A 22,971-nucleotide genomic window follows, 5' to 3' on the forward strand; every position below is an offset into this window, starting at 1 on the left:
TATCTATCTATCTATCTATCTATCTATCTATCTATCTATCTATCTATATCTCAATATATATTTAGCCAGCCATAAAATGTCATTCCCTGAACAGGGCTGTTCCCTGAGGTAGTGTATTATGTACATGTTTCTCTTATTACCCAATCTTCCTTGCTCAATTATTTTTACCTACTGACAGGCTTGTCTTTGTGGAAGAAGAGGATGTCACCTCTTTATTTTGTCTATATAAGTTACAAATTTCAGTTGAAGACAATGCTGATAAATAATAGAAACTGTCAACAGATAATCCTAAAATGAGTAAGAAAGAAAGTGCAGCAAAAAGAGTATCTTGGGAACAAGATATTATGAAATAAAAGAACGAACTCTAAAATTAGAGTTTGGAGCTTGGGTTCCTGGTGTCTGTAACTTGTATTAGATTTATCTTGGCCTTAGTTTCCTTATGTAAACAACGAAATGATTTCTTAAAACCCTTCTGGCTCAGAAGTTCTGTGGACCTAAAAACATTTAGCACAAATTATCAAAGGTAGAAGGAGAAGAAGAAAAAGAACAGTATGAAGAAGGAATTATTAGCTAGAAAAATAACTAAATGATTCCATCTGAATCAGATAGAGAATTTGTACAAACATACAAACAATGAAATTTTTCAGGGGTTGGTAACACTTCTGCCCTACTCATGGCCACACCGATCCCACCCTCACTAGATACAGAGGAGGTTAGGCAAGGGTTAGATTTTTCTCAGGTGTGAGGCCACGCCGCTAAGCACACCTTCTGACCCTGTGGTCACTATCATCTGAGCCAAGGTGAGGAGATGAGGGCTTGCTAGTTAAGCAGATCACTATGGTTTCTTGTTACTATTATTGAATGGGAGCTCAGTTCCAGAATGATTTTCTTACACATCTGAGCTATCTACCTTTCTCTCTTTCTTTGAAAGATAGCTAGGAAAATCTATGATAAAGAAAATACATTCTAATTCCTTGAAAAAACTTAGAAGTGGTTAAAGCAGAATAAGATATTATTATGTTATAAGCTAAGAGACCTTATTTAGAAATAAAATTAAACAAGCTAAATTTAAAGGTGGGTATATTGAGTCAAAAGGATTTTTCATTTGGAAAAAAAGTCTATCTTCTAAATAGTGACTTTTTAAAAGAGTATTTAAATGTTTTAAATGGTTTCAGCTTAATTCAATTCAGCAGCAACATGTCTATATAAAAAAGTTCTTATTCTTTCCTTTAGTCACTCACTAAATAAAGTCTATCTCTCAAACTGATGGGCAGGGGCAGGCATAAATAAGAAAAAATATTTTTAATCTTGAAAAGTTTATAATCTTGAGTAGAAAAATAAGAGTTAAACAACCAGAAAAAGAGCAGAACACTTTTGAAAAATAAAATGAATAAAAAGTAGTTTGAAAGTATTCAAGGAGAAAACTATACCGTACACTTGAAAATGTAATTTAAAAAATCATAAAATATTTCAAAATTTGTAAAAATTATAAGCAAGTAAAAGTAGGTAAGTAAAAAGTAGTCTCAATGTATAAATGAGAAAATTAAATACAACTTAGTTAATTAATGAAATGAGATTAAATTAAATAAATTAAATAAGAAAATTAAATTCTCAAGGTCACAAAGTGATTCAGCTTGAAATTCCAGAACTATATGAGTCTGGAGTGTCATTTTATTCTACTCTATGAGACAGCCTCTCTAAAAACATATCAAAGTTGTTCAATAGTCATATTGACTGAATCTCAAGGGGAATAACAAATTATATATATAATACTCTTGATATTTTTAGCATTCTGATTTACATTGTTTTCTACCTTTTCATCCATACATTTTCAATTTTCCTTTTTAGTTAATGTGGAATGTTATCTCATTTTCCTCTCTTCCAAATTAATACATCCTTTTCTTAACTACAGTTTCCTTTAGCTGCCTTCTATTTTTTTTTAATGCTTGAAATCTTTGTCACGAGCTTACTAGTAAAGTATCTGTATTTTTCAATTTAGAATTTATTGTAGAATTTATTACAGAATCAAACATATATGGAGCTGTGTCAAGGGAATAATCAATAATTGCAAAACAATTTTCAGATTCAGGAAAGAAAAAAATGTCTTGGATCTTGCTACATTGGCATTCTCTTAGCAAGTAAGCCATTAAACAATAGGATTAGCAGGACAAACAAAATAAATATATTGTTTATTGACTCTTTTTAAATAATCATTTACATTAAATATTTGATTATACATTTGACATGCCAATAATTCTCATTTAGGTTACTTCTGTTAAAAAAAAAAGGGAGAAACTAAGGGATAGAATAACCTTGTCAATGAAATGGACATTTAAAAAAAAAAAAGTCTCAAGTCCTCCAATTTGGGATGACCAGATCACATTTTCCAACAAACCAATATTTATCAACCCCAGTTTACATTTGTATTACTCAAAGCCTAGGATCAAAAGTTTAATTCTGCAAATAGTTCCATTAGATGCAATACCTGGAAGTAAATTTCATCAGATTTTAGTTGAATTTGCTACTTGGACTTTAATAAAAATGCATTAGTTGACTACTAATTAACTATCTTACTTCAATCCCACGTGTACATTGTTAATTATATTCAATAATTTTTAAGACTCATCCATTTGGACTGTTGATGTGTTTATAAATTAATTTTGAAAAACTCGCTTGATCTTCAAGTATACACTATGTCTGACTTTGGCCTCCATAAATTTGGAGCAGATTTTAATTAGTATCCAAGAAATGCATTTTGTGAATTTTTCCTCCTTTATTGGTGCCCTATGAGATCACTGTAATTGGAAAATTAGAAGGTTCTTATTTGCTGAAGAAGAAAGCAATGTTTAGTATTTTTGCACAGGATGCACTAATGAAAATTAGCATCCAGGAAACTGGTACTGTGAAGGCTAAAAATTAATCTAACCCAATAATGAATATTTGTACATATGTATAGATATGTTTATATGCATGTATATATGTATGTATACATATAGAGAACTGGCAATACAAAAGTCATATTTTGGAGTCTTTATTGACCTACCAGTACTAAAGATATGAGATGTGCTCACTTGCCATCAGAGAAATACAAATCAAAACCACAATGAGATACCACCTTACACCAGTCAGAACGGCTAAAATTAACAAGACAGGGAACAACAAATGTGGCTGAGGATGTGGAGAAAGGGGAACCCTCTTACACTGTTGGTGGGAATACAAGCTGGTCCAGCCACTCCGGAAAACAGTATGGAGTTTCCTCAAGAATAAAAATAGAGTTACCCTATGACCCAGCAATTGCACTACTGGGTATTTACCCCAAAGATACAGATGTAGTAAAAAGAAGGGGCACATTCACCCCAATGTTCATAGCACCAATGTCCGCAATAGCCAAACTATGGAAGGAACTGAGATGTCTTTCAACAGATGAATGGATAAAGAAGATGTAGGTCATATACACAATGGAAAGTTACTCAGCCATCAGAAAGGATGAATATCTAATATTTGCATTGACATGGATGGAACTTGGGGGGGGTTATGCTAAGTGAAAAGTCAATTACCATATGGTTTCACTCACATGTGGAATATAAGGTATAGCACAGAGGATCATAGGGAAAGGGAGGGAAAACTGAATGGGAAGAAATCAGAGAGACAAACCATGAGAGACTCTGGACTCCGGGAAACAAACTGAGGGTTGCAGAAGGGAGGGGGGGTAGAGGGATGGGGTAACTGGGTGATGGGCATTAAGGAAGGCACGTGATCTGATGAGCACTGGGTGCTACACAACTAATGAATCATTGAACACTAATGATGTACATCAAAAACTAATGAGGTACTATATGTTGGCTAACTGAATTTAAATTTAAAAAGAAAGATATGAGATGTGTGTGCCATAAAAAATTAAAAATCCATAATAACTTGGTATTAACTTTAACAGCTTCAATGTTCATCTCATATCACTAAATTTTTTCCTTACATGATAAATGTTTTGCATAAGTGATGCTTCCATATAGCAACTGTAATTTCCTTAAAATTCTTAAAAATCTTAGTTTTCTTGATACTAATTATGCAAAACTGAGGAAAAAAGCATTTGCTCACATTAAATAGAAATAATCATTTAATTAAATCCCAAGGACTTAATAAAATTTGTACTTCCTTAGTTTTAGTGAAATAAAATTAATAAATGAATTTTATTCAACTCAAACACCTATAAGGGAAATAATATTTAGATTTAGGGTTTTTTTTCTTACAGTTCCCCTGCACTAGTCCTAGATCTTAAAATATATGTTTTAATTCCTTTATTCATTTCTTCTAATAGCAGTTCCTCCTGGTAGCAATATATATAATAAAGTGTGATGGTAAGCCTAACGCAGCTACATTTTCTTTGTACTTATAATGAAATGAAGCTTGAGGAACATTTATAGTTAAAGAGGGTTAAAAAAAAAGTAATATGTATACATTCAGATTTCTAAATGTATTTTACTTTAAGGGTAATATTTCAGTCTCACATCTTAGGTCAAAATTAAGATAGTGTAACACATTAAAAACTGACTCCTCCTTCTGTGCTTGGCACTCAAGCCTTTGAATGGATTCTAGTTGATGGTAACCATATGTGGTCCAGGAAATGTAGAAGGGGCAGGCTAGCCAAAGGATCTTTCTTGATGGCAATCTGCCCACACATCAGCTATCTTTGCTCTGTGGCTCTTGGGGAACATGGCAAACCCAGTCTAAGTCCTATATATAAAGATTAAAAAAGAAAAAGAAAAAAAGCAAAATAGTAGCGATCCAGATCTTGACATTTTGAAGTGGCAATGTGGCTTCCCTACAAACCATTTTCTTTTTGAAATGTTACAGCAATCTCATATATCCAAGTCATTCCACAGAATAAAAGATTATTTAAGTAAAAACAGAAAGTGCCCTTATTTTTAAAAATATTATCCTCTAAATTACACACCAAAGAAATATGCTAGTATATCTATATTTTCACCAAAACTCATTAACATGCAAATGTGTGCATATTTTAAGATCTCTTACCTCCTTCTGGAAAAATTCTTAATGCCTGAGGTACATTTGTTCAGTCCAGTTGGTTATTTTAAGTTTCTGGACACTTTAAGTACCCTACAAAAATAAACAAATTCATTCTTAGAATTCCAATATAATTCAAACAATTAGCAATCACTTAATAGGTGCTCCACTAAATTAAAAATCAGTATAAACGTCTTCTAAAGGTTGCATAGGAAAATGTAATGTAGGAAGGAAAAAGGCATTATGGGAGGTAGACATTGAATTTGATAAACATTTCACTCTGCCTCCTTTAACCAAATTACGATTTGTAATCGCTAATTGGATTTGAGGTCCTTTGAAATTATTCATTATTTAGGCTCTGACTCTGGTAAAGAATAACTGATTTATTTGAGAATTAGTTGAAACTCTAACACGCTCTATTGATTTGTCCATAATGCTATGATGTCATTAACATTTTTCACTACTGATGATGAAAGGCTCACACTGACAACCAAGCTAAGCAGTAATTTCATGGCACTGTTAGCAAGTAACTGGATTTTACTTTAACAAAAGCTTTTTTCCTCACCGAATAAGGAAATTATACCACATATGAAAAGTAAGTAGAAATTTTAAATAATTACATCTCTCAAAATATGAAATAAAAACATCCTTTGAATAATTTTATCTTACTAAAACAGATGCTTTGTCAGTAATCATACAGTATTTCACATTTGAATAATGAAAATAATTTAGAAAACAAAATAAAGACCACTCAAATCTGGGCCAGAGACTTAAAAATATCTCAATGAGAAAATACACAAATTGGTCAAAACAAAAAAAAGTATGCAATAGAGATTCACTGGCTAAGTACTAACCTTATTAAACAATTTTGATCTTATTTAAGTCATAGAAACTACAATTTGAAGTAGTATGTCTCTCACAGTTACATCCACTCCTGCTTTTTCACCATACATTTTGTGAGAAATGCAGAATATTTCTAGATTACTTATATTTTTGAGAAACACAGACTATATTATCCTATACGCATTTATACAGCATATTTTTGTTGGATCCCTCACAATCCAATAGGATTAGGGAAAACTTTAAGAGTTGATTTAAGCAAAGAATTTATGCTAGGTTTATATAAGTAAGTAAAGACATAATCTATTACCCCAAGTGTAAATGCAAACACTGAAACTCCAATGTCAATACCATGTTAAATATTCCTTGGACACATGTATCACATGATAGTGAAATTATTTCAAGACAGTGATAGGGTGGAAAACAAGATCTTTGGGGGAGAGGAGTTAAGTAACTGAGAGACTAGTGTTTTGGAAGTCTACGTGGGTATTGAAATTATCATACTGTATGACAAGAAAGATGTTGGAGAGAGAGGCAGTAAGCTAAAACTAAAATCTTAACAGAAGAGTGGAAGTAACCAGAGGTTGGTAAAAGACTTCTATAAAGAGGAGTAGCAGCTGGTATCCGCTAATGCCATGAGATCACAGGGAGGAGGTTTTAGGGAGGAGGAAGGAGACTGTTTTGGAAGTGACACCGAAGAGCAAGAGAACATCACCTCACCTCCAATCTCAGTGATGTAAGTGGTGTGGTAGGGAATTAGCCATCTCTCAGAGGCTGGCATGAGAAGAAGGGTCATCAAAGAAGAATCAGGCTTCATTTAGAGAGAAGAAAAGGGGAAATTACATAAAAGTGGTTGAAGATAAAGGGCCTTTGTTGGTGAGTTCAAAAGAGCAGCATGGTGAAAGGGTATCAGGAGGCAGAGAGGAATCGCGATGAATATTAGAGACTTGGGAATCAGGAATGCCTTGGAAATTTTGGGTTCCTTTTAGCCACCGACATAAAATGAGAGAGCAGGCATGAGAAATCAAATCCCAATTTTCCCAAGACAGTCTATAGTGTCAATGGGGAAAGGGGGATGGTTGTGAGGTCTTGTCAGGGGTGTTCAGGGCTTCAGGATAACTATCTGACGCTTGATGATAGTACTCTCTGACCCAGCAAAGGATGTGTGAATTTTTCTTGACTTCTGATGGACATCTTTAGGCTGGAATGGGTTCCCCCTTGACCCACAACAGTGGTGGCCTGTAGAAGAGGAACGTACACGATGTGTGGGCTTCCTTTTGACTTACACAGAAAGCATCCTATGGCCAGTAAGAGGTCAACTTACTCTGAGCACACTGGCGATCTCTATGCCCTTCTAGTGATGGCCTCACTCCTACCTTTGGTTGAATCTCCTGCACATGAAGACCTAAAGGCCTGCAGAGGGGCAGATCAGAACACTTCAGCATTCTGATCTCCTTCTGACTTCTGTAGCTGGAAGCCTAAAGAAAGGGAAGTTTTATTCCAAATATAAGGGCTTCCATTTTTTATATGTTTGAATTTTCTTTTATCCTGATATGAATGTTCTAACTATTTCATAAACAGCTTCATAAACCTTAACTGGTCTAATTGTTCATAACCCATGTAAATGTGTATTATTAATTCATTAAATATTTATTATTCACTATGTGCCAGGCACTATTTTAGGCAGCATAATTGATGTGCCTGGCCTTGAGACACTTAAATTGTATATAAACCATAAACCAAACAATATACAAATACATAACATGATGTCAGGTGATAGTGCTATAAAATAAGAGGATCAAAAGTGGTTGACTATTAATTTGCTTGGAATGGTCAGATAAGTCCTCTCTGAGTTGGTGGACATTTTACCTGAAGTCTGAAGGAAGAAACGGGATGGATAACTCAGGAAGGCATATTTAAGACCAAAGAAGTAATAAATACAAAGATCCTGAGGCAAGACTGTACATAGGTTGTTCCAGAAATAGCAATAAAATCCGTGAGTAATGAGTGAGAAAGAAATGATAAGAGGGAGGTGGAGAAGCAAAATATAATATGGTTATAACTATAAACAAACTGGAGCTGATAGGAAAAGATACTACAAACATTGGTAAAATCTATGCCATGAACACAGTTCTCTAGTTAACAATAAAACATTGGCCGAATCAAAATACTGGGGAAAAAATGCTGTGGATAACTTAATTAAAACAGCTTATTTACACAATGGAAGTTTTACTACTTCACTTATCTCTATATGCAATTGATCAAATGGAACCATCACGTTGGGAAAAAAAAAACTAACACTTGGAATATTGGTTAATTCAGTAGTTATAACTATGATTAAAATACACTCATTTGACAGAATGAAAATATGCATCTTCTTTGATAATGTAGAGAATCTTCTGGCACAGATGAGTTTTTCCACCTATCATTGGGAACATTATATGAGCCAAAGAGGCACCTGCAGATACAGAATATCTGATCCAACCTGACAGTTCTTTTTTTCAATTCACACTATATAATTTTTCAACAAAAAAATCTGTCAAAGGTGGTTCCATTAGTGTCAGGTAAAGATTCCTAACCAGCATACTTTTAACTTGTTCTAAAATGATAGTAACAAGTGAATCTTAAATGGGAAACTCCTACTGCAAATAAAGTGTAAGTCTTTATCTTACCTATTTATTTTCTTTGATCCCGGTGTTCTCCTGGAAACTCTAAAGGAGTTGTGACTCTGACAAATCTGATGTCTGCCAGTTCCTACAGGGATGTGCTAAGAACAAGTGCAACATTCTACTTTCTGCTCCACTTATTTTCATTGAACAATGATTTACTAGGAGTTAGCTGAACTGAAACCTACATTGGTCATTTTCTTTAAAAATAACATAGCAAATTGATTGGAAAGACTTAAAATTGTCATTAAGATTTTTAGAGAAGTTCATTCCAAATTTAAGCTCATTCTCTCTTGCTCTCTCTCAACCCTCCGCCTTCCTTCGTCTCTCCTTCTCTTTGTCTCTTGTGAGAGGATGGGGGGATGAGGCCATTTGGGAAAAACATATGAATAAATTAAAAACTAATCAACTGAGGTTTAATTTCATTTACAATGCAGAATTCCAATTGATTTTTATTTGCATTAGTAGATGTATTATATTTCAAATAACTTGAAGATATGTTTTGTCCTGAATACTTAAATTGTATTACAGTGTGGAAATTTAAATAACTTCATTCTTACGTTTAATTGCACAATTTCCTTATTTATTTATTTATGCATTTAAAAATAGTTATTAGCTATATCCAATATGTTAGGCAATGTTTTAGGTGCAAAATTAAATTAGGTGTGCAGTTAAAATATAACCTCTAGTGAGTGGGGACTTGATTTTTATTTACCATTATATCCTTAGTGAATAGAACAAAGCCTGGCAGAGAGTAGCATTTAAATATATATAATGAATATGTATTTTTAGTGGATGTATGTATTTGAATGACTGTATATATTTGAGTAAATGAATGAATGTGTTCTCATCTCCTTCTTTTATGTTACTGAGAATCAGACAACTAAATTAATGACTAGAGTACAATGCAATGAATATGATGATGGTCCCAAGTACTGAATGCTCAGAAAGCTTAGGGGTGAGAATCCAAATTAGACTACAGGGGTGTTCAGGACTCCAAGTCTGGAAACAGAGGATTAAAGATGCATAGTCAAGATTTCGAGCACATACATCCGGGGCAGAATCTCACTAGGCACTAGAGAAAATTGCTCAGGGATCAAACATATACTTTTCAAGGTCCTGGAAAAATATTTAGGTTGTAAAAAATTAATATGGCTTCTAGAATATGAAAAAAGATGCAAATCAGATATTAAGGGATATGAAACTAAATGCCTGTTAAACTTAACCTCTCAACCTTAATTATTAAGTTGAAGCTTCTTATAATTAAGATTTTTTACCGTTAATCACTCTTAATTACTCTGCAATTATCCCTCAAGATGCATAATAATTATTGAAAAAATCCCAGAAGATAATAAGGAAAGGGCAAATTTATAAAGTCCTGTCAAATTTTTAATATAAACAAACAAAACTGTTTAATGTAGGACAAAAGGTAGATTTAATATATTTGAAACGCTATTTAATGTATTTGAAACACCAAAACAAATAAGGACACCTAGGGTTTCAAAAGACCTAAAACAGGCCCGTATCATCCAATCTCAGACTGGTTCTGACATAGGCTGAAAATAAATACAATTTAATTAAAATATTTGCATGGTATCTATTTTGTAAGCAAGCAATTTCTACACCCTAAACTGTCATTGACTGTCCCGAATTTAGAGTAGAGACATGAAACTAAAAACATCATTTTTATGTTTCAGTGAGAGTAGAAAGTATATACAAATAGGCAATTAATGCAGCTGTCCTTACTTTAAGACCCGTCAGGACAATTGTTGTCTGAAATAAATTGCCAGTTTCTTTTTTAGCAGACTTTAAATCAGCCTGGACACCTTTCTTAGGATAGTTTTAGGTCATTAAAAGGTCGTGAAGAACACTCCAATGATAAAAGATAATTTCTGAAGGCTTTTAAAAATTACAATTTTAAAAATTACAATAAAAATTACAATTACAAAAATAGAAAACAAGTTTCCCCTTTAAAAATGAACAAAAATTTTATGAACTATTATAGAACTAATCAGCTATAGCTTAAATGCTTGAATATACACACGTTAATAATGCTATCTTGTAAATTTTCATTTATACATATCTCATAATATATATGCATTATGTACATTCATATGCAATTTAGAAAATATCTGCTATTATGCCTAACATATGCACAACAAATAAGCATATGCACGCATGTGTTTCACACACAAACACACAGCGCACATATATACACCTTGGAGAATCTTTAACTGATTTGTATATACTTTGTTACATTTTAATTAGACTTTAAGCTTGAATCACCCAAGAGCTTAGTACCAACAAAATTTTTGGAATGCCTATTTCCTTCTGAATATTTGTGATCACTTATTCTAAATATGTAGACTTTCTTATCCTGAATATCTATGATTTGTTAGAAGACTTTGAATCTACAATTTCTTAATCATAGTTATAAACATTATTGGTACAAATATTTTTTGAAGCTTCCCGATGTTTGCAACATCTCTTTTCTAAAGTTATTTGCGATGTAAATTTAGCATTTTTCTTTTCAAAACTTCACGAATAAAATATCAGATGTTTTCAACCACAGTGACCACTTGACTCTAATTAAATCACACACTGTTATTTATCATTGTTTTCTTGATAATATCAGCCATGATATACTTTTAAAGTTTTTTTTCCTGAAATTCTTTTGCCCTCAATATCAAAAGAATCTAATTTTGAGAGTAAAACAGTACTAATTATAGGAATAATGAAACTATAAGTCTACAAGTCTCAAGCTATTTATTGTGCAATTCAGTTATTTGAGAATAAATCAAATTAATTCCTTATTGTCCTTTTCTGTTGTCTCAAACATTTTAACAATAGGCTTTCATCCTTTAATTACCTGTTAAGAAACCGGTTTTTTTTCTTTCCTCCTAAGTTGAATGGTGCCATATTCCTTTTTACACTTAATAGGTAAAACTGTGCTTGTTGAGTAGGCTTTTGGTAGAAAGGTCTAGCAGTGTAGGCAATGTTCACAGGTAAAAGCCGATGAGTGAAGAGAGATCCTTTTTTTTTTTTTTTTTACAAATATAACATCCAACTTTTCTATCCTTCAAGTGTGTCTCCCATAGCTTCTAATTTCATTGTAGACCTGGCCCATGTCCTAAGATTTTTTTGATAGTGTCCTGTCTACAAAAACCCCTCAGGCTTTACTCAGTGAATATATCTAGTTTTGTAATTAGATCAAGAGGTAAAATTCTAATTAGGAAGAGACTGACATAAATCTATGGCTTACTTTCTTGGAAACATGAGGGAAATAAAAATTACAAACATATATTTAGGTATCTTGTAAACTGCATATTACATGGCACTCTATTTTTTCCCCAGTGAGTATCTAATATTATATATGTGAAACAGATATCTATATTATACTAATCTTAGTAATATCAAGCCAAATATTTATAAGCAGCATCAGCATTATTAGCTCCATTAGAAAAACAACAATTATCCAAAAATGTCAAGCAACTGGCATGTTAGTATACTCAATAAGTAGCAGGCCTTAGTCATATAACTTCAAATTCTATGTACTTTCAAGCTATGTCTCTTCTAAGACTAATGTTTAAGATTACATATTGTCAAAATATTTACAACCCTGCCCTACTGTGTCCTTCCTGCCATATCAGGAAGATCATACTTCCCACTCCTTTGACTTAAGAGTGAGCAATGTTAACTTGCTTTGGAAAATAAAGTGTGAGTAAAAGTGACGTGGTCTACTTCTGAGCAGAAGCTGTAGGGGCCACAACATTGTTTGGTCATCACCTTTTTTCCTGGGGATATACGCTAGTTCCTGAGTCTGGGTACAAAATAATGAAGCAGAACTGAAATCATCACACAAAATAATTATCATGTGAATAATAAAGAAAAATCTTTATTCTTATTGTAGAGCCATTAATTACCTGAGCGTAAACTTAGTCTGTGCTAATTGATATGAAATTTGGTGCTTAAAAGTAAAGTATTACAGTGACAATAAATTATAGATCAGCCCTGAGGTCAAGCAGTAGGTAGTAAGCAATTTTTTTCTGGAGGTTGGAAAGATGGCAACCCATGTAGCGCAATGGAGAAACATTTGGTAAAACTGCAAAATTCTAACGCTTGGGAAGCAAACAATGCTCTAAATGAGCTGTGGCTTCAAGTTATGCTCATACTTAGTTGGTACTGGCCAGTTGGTAGACACAGTCAACAGGAACAGAGAGAAACTGGAATCTACAGGCCTGCGGCATTGAAAGATGAAACTGTTTCTTATCTCCAATTAGTAAAAGAGAAAATTGTGGAAAGCTTTGAGTTAGAAAAACTAATTGTAACTCAGCACCTTGGCAAAGAGCAAATCAAGGGTGTCTCTGTACTGATTAAGGTAGCAGCCAGTAAATACTTTCCTTTGGATGAAATGACTCAGAGAAGATAGAATGAAAAAGGGTCCAAGTCTTTTAGAAGCCAAAAACACAAGGTATCTGAGTTTAGAGAAAAAATCATGGATGAGGCTATTGGTGCATGGTTGTGAATAAAATAAGATACTATAAATAAAAGTCCACTATGTTTCGAGAAAGTTGTGCTGCCAAATGAGTTATCAGCCTGGAATAAAAGAGAATGTGAGTGTTCAAGATTTAAAGTAAACTTTAGGATTCCCAAATTTCTACTGGCAGCAAGATCAGACTAAGAAAGCTGCTTAGCCTGCCGGGCGGCATATTCTACAATGCCCATTTCAGATAATATCAAGGAGGAAGAATAATGTAAAAGATCTGTCAGAGGATAGAGCTAAGAATGATTGAGAATAACAGGCTAGGCAATTACTGGCCGACTTTAGAACTGGGGAGCAATCAGGGAACATTCCAGGAAATTTCCAGAACCAGGAAAGGATCATGCCCACTATCATTTCAAATTTGCTATGATCGACATGGTGACTGCTTTGTAATTCACTTTTTCTCCTTTGATTAAAAGTATCTTGCTGTTCCACTACAGTGTATTAGAAGGGGTGTGTGTGTGTGTGTGTGTGGTTGGGCAGGGGGATAAAGTAGATAAATGGTTTTTTTAGTTCCTAGTTCTTCAGATTAAGATCTTCATCTGGTTCTAGATTTTGAGTCAGACACTGTGATGAGATGGAATTTTATGTAACAGAGGGAAGTGAATATTTGTGACCAGACTTTGGGTAGATTGTATTGTTGTCAAGATGAGTCTTGCTGCTCCCCATTGGACCAGTCCCTGCAGGAAGATTAGACTTCCAGCACCAGTGACTTTTTACATAGTCATATGACTTGCTTTGGGCAATGACATGTGACTGCAAATAAATGTGCCACATCTGAGCAGAAGCTTCAAAATCCAGCTCATGGTTCTTGCCTTGCTCTTTTCCTTCCGCTCTGAGATTAGTAGGTCTCAGATAGATCTGCTTCTTCATTTTAGAAGATTGGAGCAGAGCCTTAACTGCCCCAGGAAGGACATACAACATGTGCAATATATAAACTTCATTATTATAAAGACACCTAGATGTTGAGACCATCTGTTACTGTAGCACAACTTAGTGTAGCCTCACTGATTGAACACCACAATCAAAAGTGCCCAGAAGCCAGAGGTGCAGAGAAAACAGCATGTCAGAGATGACAGGCGCTTTTGCTCAGCCAAGCAATGACTGCTGTAGAAAGGACTCATTTGATGCCCTTAGTACAGTGGGAGAAATTCCAGGGAAATGGCAGGCGAGATTTAGTCAGAAAGCCATTTTTCTGACTAAAATCTGGTTTTCTCTGGATATAAAAAGAACAATGCAATACTAATGGAAAGTAGTTTGATTTGTTTCAATCTCATAATAAGTCTTTCACAGTACTGTAGAAATATGAGGAATAAGTAAATAACTTACTGAAAAGATTATTATCTGGAGAAGTTCTCTGTGGTGAATAATTTTCCACCAACTGTGCTAGCTGGGAGGATTGGGTCAGTAAGCCATTCATTTCCAAATGGGTAATTAACCTTATCAAAATAATACTGCAAAGATTCTAAAGCATCATATCAAGTGGAATATTTTATTTATTTTTTTTGACAGAGAGACACAGCAAGAGAGGGAACACAAGCAGGGGGAGTGGGAGAGGGAAAAGCAGGCTTCCCGCCGAGCAGGGAGCCCGATGCGGGGCTCGATCCCAGGACCCTGGGATCATGACCTGAGCCGAAGGCAGACGCTTAAACGACTGAGCCACCCAGGCACCCCTCATATCAAGTTGAAATTCAAAGATACATAAATGTAATTGGTAAATTTGTCAGCTCACTGCGCAGGTAGAATATGCAAATGGAAACCTTTAGGCTGGAGAGAACATAAACTGTATCCTTCAGATATTTTTCACTTTAGAAGACCTTGGTTTTATTGATGACATTACCACTAGAGACACAAGCCCCATGGAGAAAAGATCACAAGATCTGAAAGTCTACACACTTTCTATTCTTTGATGATTGGCACAAAAACAATACATACAAGTTTGAGCTCTGTTTTTTGAAATATCAGCTATAGTCATTAGGTCATAAAATCATAGATACAAACAAATAATGAGAAATTATCTAAATTCTCTCTGTTACGACCAGTCTTGTAGTTTATTGGCTTCCTAAACAATTACGTAAGCAATCTCTAGCCAACAAAGTTTCTCTCCATTTTGTTTTTAATGTGATACAATAATATAAAAAACGACCATACAATACTGATAAAAGCAATCAATTACATATTTTTGTTATAAATAATGAAATTTAGCAAATGTTTCAGGTTTATGGTTAAGAATTCCTTCAAAGAAATTTATAAAAACTTATTTTTTGAATTATATTCAAATACCTTACTCTGATACTAAATCTTGATATAAAATCTTTATATAAGATATTCCGATGCTATTGCTTTTCATTATAAATTTACCCAATTTAAATATATACATTAAAATTAATATATACATTGGTTAAAATTGTAGAGATTACTTCGTCTTAGTATTTTTGTGGTACTAATTTTTTTTTTCTTTTCACTTTTTAAAGTTTGGGTCCTTTTCCTCTAACTTCATTTTCTTGTGTCTTTTGTTATTTATTTTAAAAAGTGTTCCCTGTTTTCAAACTAAACATGCTTTTTACCACTGTCTCATATTTTTCTTTCATTTTCATTTGAGAGAAATTGAGATAAAACTGTTTTACTTAGAAAGACCACTGCCTTAAGTCATATGTACCATTTTTAACTTAACATTAAAAGCAAAATAGGCACTGATATGAAGAACTATTTGGAAGCAAATCAGCTAATATTTTCAAATAATAATAATTTAAAATCCTGGGGCTGAGCAAAGGACCTATTTCATAACATACAGAATGCAGGTGCACAAACTAAAAATCTACTAAGTCACATACCAAAAACTCCTTTGCTCTTGCATCACAGAGAGTACACTGATGCTGTATCATATCTTTCATTAAAGATTAAAAGTACACTACTTGGAAACATTGAGAAACAGAGAGAGAGCATGAATTACCATTTCAGAGCTCCTGTGAGTCTTCTTTCCTAGGACTTGCTGATGATTTTTTATAAAGCAGATTTTTAATCTTCACAAATCACATTCTTTCACTTTCTTTTAAAACTATAATCCAATAGAAGAAAATTTTTCCAAACTGCTAGTGGTCAGATAAAATACGAGACAAGAAGAGCAGTGGGGTGCCCACAATCAAGCTGATTAAACTCTGCAGGATCTGCAGTTTGTCAAAGACCTTTTTACTGCCTCACATTTTCTAAAAATGGAAAAGGTGAAGCTTTCACAAGTAGCGGGCTCCAAATAAACCAGTACACCCGGTACAAAGCTCATGATACCAGAAAAAAAAAAATTTTTTTTTTTCACACATTAGGAAGTTCTCCTATTAGTGGGTACCCATCATCCTAATAGGACACTTCTCCATATTAATGAAAGATTCAGCTTTTGGACCCAAAAAACTCTTTCCATCCCTCAGGCTACATTTGTCCCAAAGAAGCATTAGTTGCATGTAGCCTTGAGGGACTTTTATACAAAACTTGTGGAAGTAATGTATAGATTCTTTCCTTGGAGGGGAAAAAGACAAAACAAAACTGGGTCACTGATGGTAACTGTGAAAACAGTAAAGCTAAGAGTCCACTTTTACTTCTTCTCCCATTTCACTTAATTTCCCAAGTTTTACTCTGATTTTCTAGGGACAAGTGTGCTGTGTATAGAAAATTATATACAGGCTATATGATAGTAACCCATGATATTATGTAGTCAGTGACATCTCATCCTTTCTAGGTGTGAAAAGTAATAGGCTAATAATTATTTTTTGGCATAGTGTGGCTCTTTTAGTTTTAATTTCTATTTTGACACAACCGCTCTTTCCCTAAATATCACTATTTTTTCAGCTTAAAACTATTAATAACAAATATAATCATTATTTTATAGGTATTACTCTTCATTTTTCCTGGCATATGCTCTACCTATTCTAAAATTCGCAGTACATTTCACATTCACTATACTTGACTTCTCCTTGTCTCAACATATTTCATCAGTTACTATGGTCGCTGAGTTGCCAATAAATTATTTAACTGAAATAACTGTTCTCTGGTGGACAGCATTTCTTAGGACAAACTCCATGAAAATGCAACTACTTCAGGAACTCCTGAAACTGCAAAATTATCATAAAAATGCCTCCTTTCTAATTAAGCTTTGAAATAAATATCATTTGAAAAGATATATTTGTTTCCTAGAAAACAACTGGTTTGGAGCTATCAGCTACATTTTTATACAGTAAAAGAAACAAAGCATGAATGATGAAATGAGCAAAACAAATCGTCCATCAAATGGCTTTTAGGTCAGATCTGAGTCTCCTTTTCCCCATCCATTAAAATGAATGATACATAATTCCTGGGCATTTAGTATGAAATTGGTATGTTTTTAAATACTGGTATCATTTAAAAAATAGAAATATGGCTTTTCCATGTTTAGTCCTGTGCTTTCTTTAGCTATTAAATGTTAATACCAAATTGATAATCACCAACAAATTGTTAATAAAAATGATGTCATCCCAATTTTGAAACGTAGTTTAAATAAAGAAATCATTAAAAGCTCTATCTTTATCTTTTATTGTGTAAATAGAGTTCTTTTTGTGCTCAATAACATACGTAGAATAGAACAAATGGGTCAGTGGCATAAAATGACTTTCATGTACCACTGCATTGCTCAATATTTTTTATATAGTCACCTTTATCACACCTGTATGTGAATTGTGTGCTAGAATACTATACCACCACCCAGATATCAACTAAACCAACCTGCTTGAGATCTAATCCCTTAGACATCATCACTGTATTATGTAGGTATGCTCTTGGGAATGTATTTTTTAACTATATTTATGTAAATGATCATCAGTAATGTTACATACTCACCAGATAATGCAAATAAACAAGGTTGAATAAAACATTAAGCCTCATTTCACAGGATTTCAGTCTTCCTTATCTACTACACAGATGCTGATTAGTATAGCAATTCAACATGCATCAGCCACCAAATCCCAGAGTTCAAGATAGCAGTAACTGCTATTATTGGGCATTTATTATAACTCAAAGCCTTTTTAAAGCACTTTATATAATGTCAATTCTGACAACATTTCAGGGAGTTATTTTTAATTCACTTTATATGAATGTTGAGGGAGAGAAAACTCCATGAACATGGATATTCAGTGACAGAATTGATTTGAAAAGATTATTGAACCTGATACTAAGACACAGTTCTTAGGCTCTGGTGGCCTTTTAGCATCAATTTTTTGACCAGGGACATTTAGTGGGAGAAGGGAAGCTGGAAAGGTAGATAGGTCACAGAGTGCTTGGCTTACTCATGCCAAGCCCTGATGAAGTGCTTGGCAATTTTTGTAAAAAAATACAAATGTAATTGTTTTTTCTGAGGTACAGTAATGAGAAGGGCAATGACCTGGAAGGGGGTAGCAAGTAAAGAAGGAGACGATGTCAAAGACAGACACTGACATAAACATTTCCTTAACTTCATGAAAAAAGATTCCTAAGAAAGGGTTCTTCAGATTTTGTGCTTACTCTCTCTGTATACAGTAAAAACGGTATGTTCCTTCTATTACACTAAAAAAGTTGCTAAGTTTTAGCAGGAATTCCTTCTAAGCAGAATTTTTGTTTTTAGATTTATTTATTTATTTTATATATATAGAGAGAGAGTGGGGGTGGGCAGAGGGAGAAGGAGGGAGAAAGCCAAGCAGACTCTGCACTGAGCGTGGACCCCTATGGGGATCTGGATCTCATGACCCTGAGATCATGACCTGAGCCAAAACCAAGAGTTGGATGGCTAACCAACTGTACCACCCAGGCGCACCAACCCAAGCAGAAATTCTTTTTTTTTTTTTTTTAAGGTTTTATTTATTTACTTGAGAGAGAAAGCGCGCAAGAGAGAGCACAAACAGGGTGTAGGAGCAGAAGAGGGAGGGAGAAGCAGGCTCCCAGCTGAGCAGGGAGCCCCACATGGGGCTCGATCCCAGAACCCTGGGATCGTGATCTGAGCCGAAGACAGACGCTTAACCAACTGAGCCACCCAGGTGCCCCGTGAGAATTTCTAAAAGTATATTAAACAAATGAAAAAAATTGTTTTGTATTGCTAGCAAAATTGTAAATTTCATATTGCTAGTATCAACTACTTATATTATTAAATGCATGTGCTTGGTTGTATAGAATTATTTATAAAAATTAAAAGGGAAATACAATTCCATTTGCAAAAATGAACAGTACAGGAATCTTTATTAAGTAATTTTCTGTATGAAAGGGAAAGCTATTACACAATTTAGAAGTACATTAATTATGGTCATGGTAACTGTATTATGTGTATATTTATTTATATATAATATATGAAATATATATTATATATTTACTTATATATAATATAAATATATATTTAAATTAAGTGTCTATATTTAGCTTTCTGTATCTTATAATGTTGTGACATCTCTTGGGGACCTTACAGACCTGGGGAGAGACTGAGATTCCCAGGGTAGCTTATTCTTGGGGGTAGTATAGAATTTATCTGAAATATATTTTTCATGTGCAATAACTGTAGATCCAAAGCTGTATCTCCACTTACCTTCTTATCTAACTCACAGATAAAGCCCGTATTTCCCTTGCTCTAAATGAACCCAGGGCCAGATACCAGACCCCTAGGGACTACCCCTATCGCAAAAAGCCTGCTGGGATTGTACAAACTACCCAATCCTAAGCTGTGTCTCTGCCTTACACTGCCTTTCCTGTAGAAACCCCATTAAAGGCTTACGGTTCTCTCCTTGCTCCTGCTTCTATCCCCTGACCAAAACCTGGTGTTCCTTACCTGGTATTGCATGGTGTGCTATGCCTCTCATTTTAGGGGAACTATAACATTAATTTTTTCATTTAATGGCACTGACCTCTCCTTTTGTCACCCAGTTAAGTATAAATTAAGACCTGGGCACAGAGCATCTATAGTTCACAGTAAAAAGATAAACTATATACAATTATTTACTTGTGTTATGCAGGGTGAAGTATTGTAAGAAAGTAAGAAATTTGAAATCACTTGGACTTTTACAATTTACACGCTGTGCTCCCCAGTGCAGGTTACTTAATTTCTGTGCCTCCATTTTTCCTCCTGCAAAAAGAGTATGATTACAATTGCCATTCAGGATTATTGTGAAGATTAAATGATGAGACATACGGAAAGGTCTATACCACAGGTATACTAAATACACAGTGGCCATTAATCCTGGTAAATTACCTAATGTTTGTCAAATATGTATTTAGCTGAATTTTATTCTTCATTGTTGACCTTAGTAACGAGGGCTTTTATTTGATAATAACAATTTGATTACAATTACATTTTCCTAAATTTTACTCTGCCTAGATAAAACCAAGAGGTTTGGATGCAATCTATGGAGGAGGATAGATAGTTTATAAGGCCAGTCTAATTTGATCATTCCAATTTCAGCTCATCTTTACTTTTATATTTTGGTTATGTTAGGGTTACATATTTCATATCACAAATATTTATTAATTAATAAAAGTACTCTTTCTTATATGTTTTTCCTAAGTTTTTTCCCATAAGTTACATTTACACGTTTTCTGACACAAGATGGGGGATAATTACGAGTAAAATTACAATGTTGGCGTACTACTTTATAAAAGTGCTTTAGAGTCTAAGTAAAGCACCATCTTTCTCCACTGTACAATCCAGCAGTAATGACAAGACAGTAACTTTTAAGACACATTATCTGGGATCAGACTGGGTTCAAACTGTCACTCTGTAAATAATTAGTTGTGTGACTTTAGTTTAGTCATACGTAGAATGTGGATAGTAATAGTACCTACTTCATCGTGGTGTTGTGACAAGAAATGAGTCAACACTTGTAGAACAAATACTTCTCAAAAGTAAACCTCAATAAAAGATAGTTACTATCTCACGTCATCATCATTTTAATTGTATTCAAGGAAAATATGCATAATTTAAGAAAGATACAAAACAGTCTTTGAGGATTTAAAGCAATGAGAAATCACATCAGTCACCTTTAAACTCACTAGGGGCTTCCTCAAGGAGACTGCATTTGAGAAGAGGGACTCCATTCCTAACAGGCAGGGAGCACAGCAGTTATGACCATGGTCGACAGAGTCACACCGCCAAGACCGGAAACTTGATTCCACCATTTCACTTGCTGGGCGACCTTTTGGCAAATGACTACAACTCTAGCCTGGCCCCCTAACTTGTAAAGTGAAGGAAATAATAATACACTGCTTTTCAGCCTGTAGTAAAGATTAAACAAATCTTTAAGTGAATGTCATCAATTACTGAATGTAATTAAATGCATTACAAGTACTTAAGTAACAACAAGGATAAGATTCTTTTTTAAACGATCTCTGAAGACTGGCTAACAATAGATAGGCATTAAACTAATTGTGCCTTTTTCTCTATACTGTAATGTTTATGCCAATCAAATATATCCAATACTCATGAGAGCTCGAGTCCCTCCTCTGAAGATACAATTCACTGCAGTATGGAAGCCAAAGCTTACTAATATTCCTTTTAGCAAGGCTTTTAATGTACATGTTCTTTTGGTATTAATCATTACATAATCAAGCATGCCAAGTATCACAGACCACCTTCAGCTAAAGCAGAATATAAGTACTATTCACTTCTTAAAAAGAAAACATTTCTCTGATGAGAAGAAATCATGTCATTTCCTGAGTGGAAGTTCACAAGGGGGTACTTGTAGCATGCAATGTGTAAAAAAGAGTAAATTTGGAGAGAAAAGTGGAAAGAACCCTACAGAAATAGTATAAATGAAAAAAACTTCTATGCTTCTATATACACATGACTGCTTCTTACAATGAACTATAGTTCTTTAAAAAATGGAGAGCTTATTCTCTGATTATATTCTGTCATAAATCATATGGACAGATGTGCGCCTTAGTCACGCATCATGGTTGATTACCATCATTCAGGGTTTATACAACACAGACTAAGGATTTTACTTTTTAATTCAACATTTAATTTCTTTGGTATTATAACAGACAAAAAGTAATATCCTATGAATTTTTCTTTGTTATAGCACATCTGCACAATAAAAATATTTATGTCAAATATTTTTATTTTAAATATGACTTTAAAATCATGCATGTCTGTTTATTCTCTTCAACAGAGTAGTGCATTTCAGCTTTTAAGTGTGATTTAAAATACATTTTTAAAAAGTTTTTAATTATGTATTACCCTTCCTAACTATTTTGAAAAATGATAAATCAACACAATGGCAAAATGTGTAAAGAAATAAAAATGACTTGGAGAACTAGTATTTTACCAGCATAACCGTGGAACCCACTTACATTCCCGGCACCATGAGTCAAGGATTTCTTTAATTACAGGGTGTATGAAGACTTTTCAAATATTGTTGAGCCACAGCAGCCTGACTTAGGTGGGTGGGATAAATCCATAGGGTGGTTCCTTACAAAACTCTCTAGGATGATAGTACTCTACTGGGGTTTCCAATCAAACTTTGTTCATTAGTGCTAGTCAGAGCTGGTACACAGAGAAGATTAATGTGGGATTACTCAACAATTCTTAGATAGAGTTCAGATTTGACATTGGTCATGGATATAAAGTTAATGCTGAATTGGCTTTGGAATTCAAACTCTTATAGTTATCTGCCAGGTCCAATGAATGAACAAAAACAAGACTGTCATAGAGCAAAAAGAAAAGAACATATGGTTGAAACAAAGCAAATGTTGTTTTTGGCTGACAGATAAAGAGCAAAATGATGATTATTTATACATTGGCAATCATATTTTACCAAATCAGAATTCCAGATAACAAAATATGTCATTTTAAAAAATATCTAATGGGAAATTTCAAAAATTATTCCTGAACTTTTTTACTTCTTCTTTCCTCCTCCTCCTTCT

General features: G+C 33.9%; 1 protein-coding gene across 1 annotated transcript in view; it reads right to left on the reverse strand.

The window, feature by feature from the left end:
* SEMA3A (semaphorin 3A) overlaps positions 1 to 22,971 on the reverse strand; it is a 472,351-nt gene that overhangs the window by 321,954 nt on the left and 127,426 nt on the right. The window contains exon 4 of the mRNA XM_073898730.1: positions 5,032 to 5,115. The gene's annotated coding sequence lies outside the window, so the exon portion shown is untranslated. The remainder of the gene's footprint in view (positions 1 to 5,031; positions 5,116 to 22,971) is intronic.

The sequence above is a fragment of the Callorhinus ursinus genome, unplaced genomic scaffold, assembly GCF_003265705.2.
Source record: "Callorhinus ursinus isolate GAN/ISIS: 27379988/994484 unplaced genomic scaffold, GSC_fseal_2.0 scaffold12, whole genome shotgun sequence".
NCBI classification, from domain to species: Eukaryota; Metazoa; Chordata; class Mammalia; order Carnivora; family Otariidae; genus Callorhinus; species Callorhinus ursinus.